Source organism: Macaca thibetana, chromosome 18 (assembly GCF_024542745.1).
Source record: "Macaca thibetana thibetana isolate TM-01 chromosome 18, ASM2454274v1, whole genome shotgun sequence".
Classification (NCBI taxonomy): domain Eukaryota; kingdom Metazoa; phylum Chordata; class Mammalia; order Primates; family Cercopithecidae; genus Macaca; species Macaca thibetana.
The window spans coordinates 53954153-53964258 of NC_065595.1; the positions used below are offsets into that span (position 1 = coordinate 53954153).

Below are 10106 nucleotides of genomic sequence, written 5' to 3' on the forward strand. Positions count from 1 at the left end.
GGTAGAGTCATATACAGAAAAGAACAAGTTAGCCCCCTTATGCCTTAACAAATGTGCAACTGTGCTCTTTTAAAAGACTAGATGGCTGTCCAGAGAGATAGAAGGGCATCAAAGTAGAGAATATGAAGACAAGCTAACAATCACTAATGTATTCTTAGAGGCAAGGCCTGTATTAAAATGATGGAATTACAATTTACGACCAAATTGTAATCTCATAATTTTAGGTCAATGTACACCCCAAACAAACAAAAACACAACCTGTTTTTAATGCATAGGGTGGGAAAGATAAGATAGAATATAACACCAAAAGAAAATAATTCTGCCTGACAGAGTCCCCGGAAGAGTGAACTGAATAAGTAAGCAAGTGGACATCAGCCTTCACCTGAAGTACCCTTCTTCCTTCAGTCCACTAAGCTAGGCATTTGGAGTTGCTGTTGCAGCTGTAGGATATTTACAAGGTCCATTATTTTATGCTGTCTGCTGTTGTGCACTTTTGCAAATAAATATTTTGCATGTCCCAAAATAAGCTCACAGGTGGAGATGGCATCACACCCAGAGCCAAGAACAGGACCGTAAACTGACATGACATGGCTTTGAGTGCCTGTGACAGCACAGCTGCTGCTGGAGTTAAGACAGAGTGTTCCCTGTGCCTCTGCCCCTCTCTGCTAACCCAGCCCCACATTTTTAGATAAATATAGTTGAACAGAATCTATTCCGCGAACGTAGAGCAAAATGGTACAGACTTTGGGCTCCCACAACCCCACCAAACCTGCTCTCTTTAAGGACACCAGTGACTTAGTAGCCAAATCTTTTGGACAGCCTTTAGCATCTTTCTTTTCCTGTCTTGACCACATTCTCCTTAAAATCCTCTCCTTTCCTGGGGGCTTCAGGACACCATCCTCTCTTGGAATTCTTCACAAAAGCTATGGTCTCTGCCTCTTGTGTTTCTTTTCTTCTTCTTCCTTCTTCCTCCTCCTCCTCCTCTTCTTCTTCTTCTTCTGCTTCTTCTTCTTCTTCTTCCTCCTCCTCCTCTTCCTCTTCCTTCTCCTCCTCCTCTTCTTTTTCTTCATCTTCTTCTTCTTCTTCTTGTTTTTAGAGACAGGATCTCACTCTGTTGCCCAGGCTGGAGCACAGTGGTACAATCACAACTCATTCCAGCCTAGAACTCTTGGGTGCAAGCGATTCTCCTGCCTCAGCCTCACGAGTAGCTGGGACTACAGGTATGCACCACTATGCCCAGATAACTTTTTTTTCTATTTTTTGTAGAGATGGGTTCTCATTATGTTGCCCAGGCTTGTCTTGAACTCTGGGCCACAACTGATCCTCCCACCTCAGTCTCCCAACATGCTAGGATTACAGGTGTGAGCCACTGCACCTAGCCTTGGGTTCCTTTTGACACCCCTTGAATGCTGGTGTTCCCCAGGACCTTCCCACTCAAGCTGTTGTTCAAGAGCCAGCAGCATGTACCACCTGAAGGCTTGTCAGAAATCCTAGTGCTCAGGATAATGCTTTGAGAACAAATCTACCTCCCAACATCTGCAATCTGACTCTACCTTTCTCTCCCCACTGCGACTATCTTGGTCTATGACCTGATCATCCCTCATCTGGAGTATTTATCAGTCACTTAACTGGTCTTCCTTAGTCCATTCTCTCCTCTTCCATCAATTTTTTAATGCAAATTTTATTATGTCTGGGGCAAGTTGAATAACGACCCCTCAAAAATATTCACATTCTATCCCTGGAACTTCTGAATGTTACCTTACATGGAAAAAAGCGACTTTGCAGGTGTGATTAAGTCAAGAATCTCGAGATGAGATTATCCTGGATTTCCCAGGTGGACTCGGTGGACTCTGAAGGTGTCCTATAAAAGAAAGGCAGGAGGATCCGAGTGAATAGTTGGAGATGTGACAATAAAAGCAAGAAGCTGGAGTGATTTAGAAGCAAGAAGCTGGAGTGATTTGAGGAAGGGGCCATAAGCCAAGGAATGCAGGTGGCCTGCAGAAACTGTAAAAGGAAGCAAGGAAATGGATTCTTTTCTAGAGCCTCCAGAAGGAACATAGCCCTTCTGACGTTCTGATTTTTAGACTTCTGACCTCCAGAGTGGTAAACTAAAAAATGTTCACCAGGATCACTTGAGGCCAAGAATTTGAGACGAGCCTGAGCAACATAGTGAGACACCATCTCTACCAAAAAAAAAAAAAAAAAAAAAAAATTAGCTGGGCCTAGTTGTGTACACCTGTAGTCCCAGTTACCCAAGAGGGCTGAGGCAGGAAGATTGCTTGAGCTCAGGAGTTTGAGGCTGCAGTGGGCTATGATCATGCCACTGGACTCTACCCTGAGTGACAGAATGAGGCCCTGTCTCAAAAAAAAAAAGGAAGGATCTCCTTAAAAAGGAGTTTAAGGCTGGATGTGGTGGCTAATGCCTGTAATTCCAGCACTTTGGGACGCCAAGGCAGGCAAATCATTTGAGGTCAGGAGTTTGAGACCAGTCTGGCTAAAGTGGCGAAACCCTGTCTCTACTAAAAATACAAAAATTAGCCAGTCATGGTGGAATGTGCATGTAATCCCAGCTACTCAGGAGGCTGAGACATGAGAATCACTTGAACCCAGGAGGCAGAGGTTGCAGTGAGCCAAGATCGTGCCACAGCATTCCAATCTGGGTGACAGAGAGACTGTCTCCAAAAAAAAAAAAAAGAAAAAGAAAAAGAAAAAAAAGAGTTTAAGATGGAATAATCATAGCATCTTCCTCCTTGAGTTACTTGATAATCCATCCTAAGTGGTTGGCACCACACCAGAAACTTAGTAATTGCTCAATACTTTTATCTGTTAACTACACTTTATTAGCATTCAACTAAAAATCGTTAACATTTATTAAGCCTTTATTATATTCTAAATACTGTTAAGTGTTTTACATATAGGCATTTATTTAATACTCACAAATACCCTCTCAAGTAGATATGATTATTATCATCCTAACGATGAGGAAACTGAGGCACAGGGGTTACATGGCTTGCCCAAGGTCAAACATTAAATAATAGAGCTGAGATTCAAACCCAAGCAGCCTGACTCTAAATCCTGTACATGTAATCACTGTGCTACATATTTCATTGATTCTAGGATGCATATTTTTTCAATCAGTGATTATGGTAGTTTAATTGGCTGGTTTCTTTTTTCCTGTGGAACATTGTATGAGTCTGTTCACATGCTGCTAATAAACGACATACCTGGGACTGGGTAATGTATAAAGGAAAAGAGGTTTAATGGATTCATAGTTCCACATGGCTGCAGAGGCCTCACAATCATGATGGAAGGCAAAGGAGGAGCAAAGGCACATCTTATATGGCAGCAGGCAAGAGAACGTGTGCAGGGGAACTCCCCTTTATAAACCATCAGATCTCATGAGACTTACTCACTATCATGAGACCAGCAGAGGAAAACCCACCCCCATGATTCAATTACCTCCCTTGGTCCCTCCCACAACATTTGGGGATTATAGGAACTACAATTCGAAATGAGATTTGGGTGGGGACATAGCCAAACCATATCAGACATAAAATAATGTTATGACTTACAGTTGATGGCACCTTAAATTCCACGGTGTAGAATGTGTTGCTTAATGACACAGTCAAGGTGGAAAAGCTCTGACTCCTATAACATTTTCACTCTCGTTTCCCTTCCAATCTCAATCCAGAAGAGGGATTCTGATGATAGGGAGTACAAGACTTTTTAGGAAACTGAAACTTCCTTTTGTTGTTAGGAGGAGGCCAGGGCTAGGAGTCTTACTCTTATGTTCATTTGGACAAGGATAGGTCAGATGCAGCCTAAACGGGAGCCACATGTCTCTCTTCTCACCCAGAAAGCGTGGATATGCGGGATTCTCAGAGTGTTTTCACAGATAAGGGTGAAAGGCTGGCCAAAGTTCATAGCAACAAGGCCCAGAAACAAATTAATAGAGTAAGATTCTGTGTATAACCCTTAAGGGAAAACTCTTCCTTAATTAGAGACCAATTCGTACAATAGGACTAGAGCTCACAGAAGCTTCCTTCTACTAGTATCTCTGATCAAGCTTGCACTTAAGCCAATACAGAATTAAGTTTAGCAAGAGATATGTAAACAGAACCATTCCTGTTTTATGATAGGAAAATTATATTCATTCAAAATCTCTGTTTGTTCCTTTCCCAGGGGTCCTTGGGTCCCTACCCTAAGAGACTTGGAACGGGCAACATCCTGAGACCGTAATTCAGGTCTTATATTTATACACCTCAAAGCCCCTTGTGGGCCTTTCTCCAGGTATTTGTGGGCCAACTGTAAGAATGAATGAATGGATGTATGTATAGAAGATGGTTTAGAGGAGGCTGCTTGGGGTCAGGAGGTCTGGAAACAAGATTAGGGACATCTGGTTGGTTTTTAGGGAATCAGGAGCAAGGTCATGTTCACAACTACATTACATATTGTACTGGACTCAAGTGTTAAGTGCAAAATCTCCAGAATGTTCTTAGGCCCTAAGAACTCCAAAGAAGTCCTACATATTTCAAATATATTTTGGGCTTTTTTTTTTTTTTTTTTTTTTGAGATAGAGTCTTGCTCTGTCATCCAGGCTGGAGTGCAGTGGCATGATTTCAGCTCACTGCAACCTCCACCTCCCAGGTTCAAGCAATTCTCCTGCCTCAGCCTACTGAGTAGCTGAAATTACAGGTACGCACCACCACGTCTGGCTGTTTTTTGTATTTTTGGTAGAGACAGGGTTTCACCATGTTGGCCAGGCTGGTCTCAAATTCCAGACCTCAAATGATCCGCCTGCCTTGGTCTCCCAAACTGCTGGGATTACAGGTGTGAGCCACTGCGCCTGGCCTTTAAAATATTTTGAATAGACAGAAAGATGGAAAGAAGCTTGCTGGTTGGTACAAGGCTGAGCTATTCTGCTAGACTGAAAAGTAGTGAAACAAGAATGACATCTGTAAACACTCAGAGTCACAAGCAGAGGTTGGTTCTGAAGCTTACCTTGAGGACTTAAAGAGGAAGTGAAGCCTGGGTGCAGTGGATGGGGAGAGATGATTAGGAAGGTAAGGGGGAAGAGGGTCTGGCATGGTAGCTCATGCCTGTAATCCCAGCACTTTGGGAGGCTGAGGCAGGTGGGTCTCTTGAGCCCAGGAGTTTGAGGCCGGCCTGGGCAAAATAGTGAAATCCCATCTCTACAGAAAAATTACAAAAATTAGTCAGGTGTTGGTGGTCCACACCCTGTAGTCTCAGGTACCTGGCTGCGGTAGGAGGATGGCTCAAGCCCGGAAGGTTGAGGCTGCAGTGAGCTATGATGGTGTCACTGCATTCCAGTTCTGGGCAACCAACCAAGACCCTGTCTCAAAAAAACAAATAAAATAAAAATAAAATAAATTTTTAAAAAATCAAAGAAAGATAAGGGGAGAGAGAGCCTAAGAGTGACGAAGACACCTTCACTTCTAGTTGAGAGGAAAGCAAGAGCAACTGTCGTGAAGAGGAAGAGGAATGAAAGGATACAAAGGAAGGGAGGGAGGGAAGGAGGAAGGGGGGACCCCCACATCACAGAGTAAGACTCTCCAAGAAGCCCAAAAGCAGTAACCTACTGTGACTTTTGCACCCCGAAGCCCCTCTACGCCTTTCCCCAAACCTCAACAACCCAGGTTGTAGGTGTCTCATTGGGGAAATAACTTACAGAAATGAAAAAGCCATTAGGTTTCAAATCCCAAGCATCCAAAAGATTTTAGAAAGAAATATGCATACATCTAGTCACTGAGTAATAGCTTGAGTTGCTAACACAATAAATGGAATTAGAATAACACAGATTCTCTCAGGTTTTGCCTATGAAACATACTAGGTGCAATCGGGGGAGGTGATATGTTGATGCTTTATAAGCAACCCAGACTTACATGCAACTTTGGTGAGTGCCTACTAGTGAGGAGAAGAGAATTCATTTTGTCTTATGTAACAGGGAGAGGTCTGAGTATGAGAGCTGCATTGGGCAGCTAGATCACCCCACAAACTGGGTTTGATATTATAATTGGGGGTGACTCCCAAGAGAAAGTCCGCAGCAGTGAACTTGAGGGAAAGGAGCATACTCCAGGAATAAGAAGAAAATGGTTAATAGCAAGCTGAAGGGCAAAGAAAAGCTCAACCCTCAGAATCAGCTGGAGGCAGTTCAGACACCATGCGGAGGTGCACAAGGTCTGAATGCCTCTGAGCACAAAACCAAAGTCTGAAAAGAGGAGGTAAATTAAAGACTGTTCAACAGAAAGTGTGTGGATTTTTGAAAGCAGCCTTTAAAAACTGCACACTTTACCAGAAACTAATGAAACAGAAGAGTCCTCTCCCTCTTCTCCCCTACTCCCTTTACCATCATTAATCAAAAGAACGGAAAAATAAAAGATCATGAAGATTTGAAGGGGAAAAAAAAAGAGACAGACAGGGAGGGGTCGGTGAGGAAAAGAGAATTCTACATTTGAAGATAGAATCCTACAGGTGAGACTGGGGGCAAGAGTTTCCAATTACAGGGAAGGGTGAAAATGGCAGAGAAGATATGAAATATCTTATTTGTGTTTGTTCTGTACCGAAAATGAGGATCTTCCTACCCCAAGGACAATTTTTACAGAAAGCAAAATGTACTGTGAGAGATGATGGAATCTCTCTACATGTTCACAGAGCAGCCCAAACAGGACTGTTCCAACCACCACTGACAGCTGATCGCATGCTCTGACCCCTCACTGCAGCTAGGAGGAGCCCAGCAATGACTCATGGGTCCTCCACCCACCCCCAACTAAAGCAACCACCGTGAACCCAACCAAAGCATGAACACAAACACCCAGAGAGGCATCTCCCTTTTTTTTTTTTTTAATGTAGGGACCAGGTCTTGCTAGGTTGCCCAAGCTAGCCTCAAACTTCTGGACTCAAGCAATCCTCCTGTTGGCCTCCCAAAGTGCTAGCATTACAGGTGAGAGCCACTGCACCTGACTGCATCTCCATTTTTAATCAGAAACTACTATAGTTCTCCCGCCTCCAATTTTTCTTCCCCTTGCTGGGTCCATCCATGTTCTGCTCTCTGATAAGTCTGGAAAAACTTGACTTTCTCTGCCCTTTCTACCACCCCAGGGAGGCCTTGGACCATCTCTGAGGTTATTGCTCAACCTTCAGTGACCCACCTCAGCAGCTCGCCCCCATCTCATACCCTTCAGGGTGAATATTCTCTTCCATTCCCACAAATCCATGGTCACAGACTTGGGTTACATGGTCCATTTTCCCTCTGCTCTGCCCTTCTGTGAGCTAGAAAGGTTTGTATACCACCTGGTATTGTTCTCTGATTATTTCCTATGTAAAACATTATCTTCCTAACTAGGCAGTAAACATCTCATTGGCTAAAACTATTCTATTTCTGATTTGTACTTGGGAAGCAAAATGCTAATAAACACTTAATGAGTTAACAAAATTTTTGGAGAGTTTGAAATGTTTTGCTTTCTTTATTCTGAGAGGTGGAGGATAAGTTAAAGACACAGAATTTCCCTTTCAGCTTCTTGTCTGAGTGAAGTAAGAAGCTATAGATGTGACAGTGCTCCCATTCAAATTCACATAACCCCTAAAAATAAAAACAGAGACCAGACATGGTGGCTTACTCCTGTAATCCCAGCACTTTAGGAGGCCGAGGCAGTCGGATCATGAGGTCAGGAGTTCAAGACCAGCCTGGCCAATATGGTGAAACCCCCTCTCTATTAAAAGTACAAAAATTAGCCAGATGTGGTGGCACATGCCTGTGGTCCCAGCTACTCAGGAGGCCGAGGCAGAAGAATTGCTTGAACCCGGGAGGCAGTGGTTGCAGTGAACTGAGATCTTGCCATTGCACTCCAGCTTGGGCGACAGAGTGAGACTCTGTCTCAAAAAAAACAAACAAAAAACAAAAACAGAAATCTGTGTTTCAGAGATTATTACCTGTTTTTTAAGCAAGGCTTTATAATATAAAAAATAACATATAATTTGGCTTTTTCCTTGAAACCCAAAATACACATAATCTACCACACACACACACATATGTATGTACACGTGTGCTTTTTTTGCATGTGTATTACATGCCCAGGGCTTTATATATGTTATGTCTGATCCTTCAGACACCACCACAAAGTAGTATTAATTGCCGGCATTTTATAAATAAGCAAACTGATGCCCAAAAGATTCATTCAAGCAAGGCTGTGCAGCTAGTAAATGGCAGGAGCAACTCTGGCCTGATATTGTTTTCACTGTACCACACTACCTCTTTCAGATGTCCAAGATGGAGCCACGTAGCTTGGTTATGGGGTTCCATTAGTTTGCCCTCTTGTCTTCTTTCAGCACCTACCCTGTGGCCGTGAACCATTGATTCATAATCTTCCTGTACTCTCAATCGAATCAGGAACCACCAACCCTGACAAGGCTACCATCTATTGACTCTAGGTTAGAACTAAAAGGTGGTTGTGGAGAATTGTTTCCCACAGAGGACTGAATTCATCCTGAGGGAAATCTCAAGGCCCTCTCCTTACCTCTTACAGATAGAACAACACAAAATATTTAGACAAAGAACATGGACTTAGCTGTGTTCTCTAAAGGTTCCTCCTCTAAGTAATGTGGACCTTTTTTAAAAAATAGAGATGGGGTCTTGCTGTTTGTCCAGGCTGTTCTCAAACTTCTGGCCTCAAGTGATCCTCCTGCCTTGGCTTCCCAAAATGCTGGGATTACAGGTATGAGCCATCATGCCCAACCTAGACCAGCATTTCTAGTGTGTGATGAGGCTTACTTGCATCAGAATGTCCTTAGGTGATGGTTTTGAACACAGATTTTCACACTAAATTTACTGAGTCACCCTCTCTAGCACTGAGGTCCTGGAAATCTACATGGGATTGTTACCTTCATTCTAGAAAATACAGTAAAAGTACAGTATTATAATTTTATGGGACCACCACCTGAAATGTGGTCCCTCATTGATGGGAATGCACTATGTGGTTCATGACTACAGTTCCTCCTTATGGAAGCTAATGGTAATTAAATAATCCCATAAAGGAATACTTACAAATTGATTAATACTCACAAAAAAAAGTCCAGTGAACTATGAGTGCTTATTATAGACAGCACTGATCTGGTCCCAAAGGGAAGAAAACCTTCCCTAATGAAGTGATACCTGAGCTGAAGGATGAATAGTCATTACTAGGCTAGAGGAAGGAAACCGCATTCTACTTACAGGAGATGCTTCCTGTGCAAAGGCTCTGGGGCAGTGAGCTGAGCTGGAAGAGCTAAAGGAGGCCAGACCAGCTAAGGGTACTCAGGGTGGGAAGAGAGGAGCTTCATGAGAGTGCAGAGGGAGACGGGCCAGATCAAGCAGGCCCTTGGGAGATTTTGGTCTTTACTCCAAGAGCAGAGAGAAACCATTGAATAGATGGTTTTATTTTTAATCTTTTAATGTTATTTTCAATTTTTTTAAAGTTTATCTTATTTTTTGTTAGGTGCCTACTGAGGCCCAGGGCCCTTGTATCAGCAAGGTAAGTCTATGCCCTAGGAAGTAGAGTCTCTGGCTGTCTTCACCGCAGATCACATTTTTCCTGCTTGTGAAAGGGAGAAGCAACTCCTCTGCATAACGCAAATGTTATGGGTGTAATGGGTGACTGACTTGATTTCTATATCACAAGTCAGTGGCTTAGGTTCATACTCTTTTCAAACATCTCTTCTTATTGTCCAGACAGCTACTACTACAGTGCTTAAGCATGGACAGGGAGTTTCGAATTCTGCATCAACCAAGTCTTTTGTTGACTCTCAAGGACATTTGGAATTAAGCAAGCCAAGGGTAATCAATTCTGATGCTTTAGGCTATTAGACTACCCGTGGGGCCTGGGAGATATTTCCTGTTGTATATAAAATGGTACAATGGCTTCGTCTGTGACAAGCTCTCCTCCCTCTCACCCTAATGTATTACATAGTGGCCTCTGCCGGAGGCAAGTACCTGACTAACCTTTGCAGGGTTCAATTCAGTTTGGGCAAACTTAGAGTCACTAAGAAATAATGGAATTTGTTTTCATTTGCAGGAGCAAAACTCCTTTTTCTTCGTCAAAAGGAAATATGCG

General features: G+C 43.0%; 1 protein-coding gene across 1 annotated transcript in view; it reads left to right on the plus strand.

Moving 5' to 3' along the window:
- The window catches only part of KCTD1 (potassium channel tetramerization domain containing 1), a 622936-nt gene that overhangs the window by 401715 nt on the left and 211115 nt on the right, over nt 1–10106 (plus strand). The window lies entirely within an intron of this gene.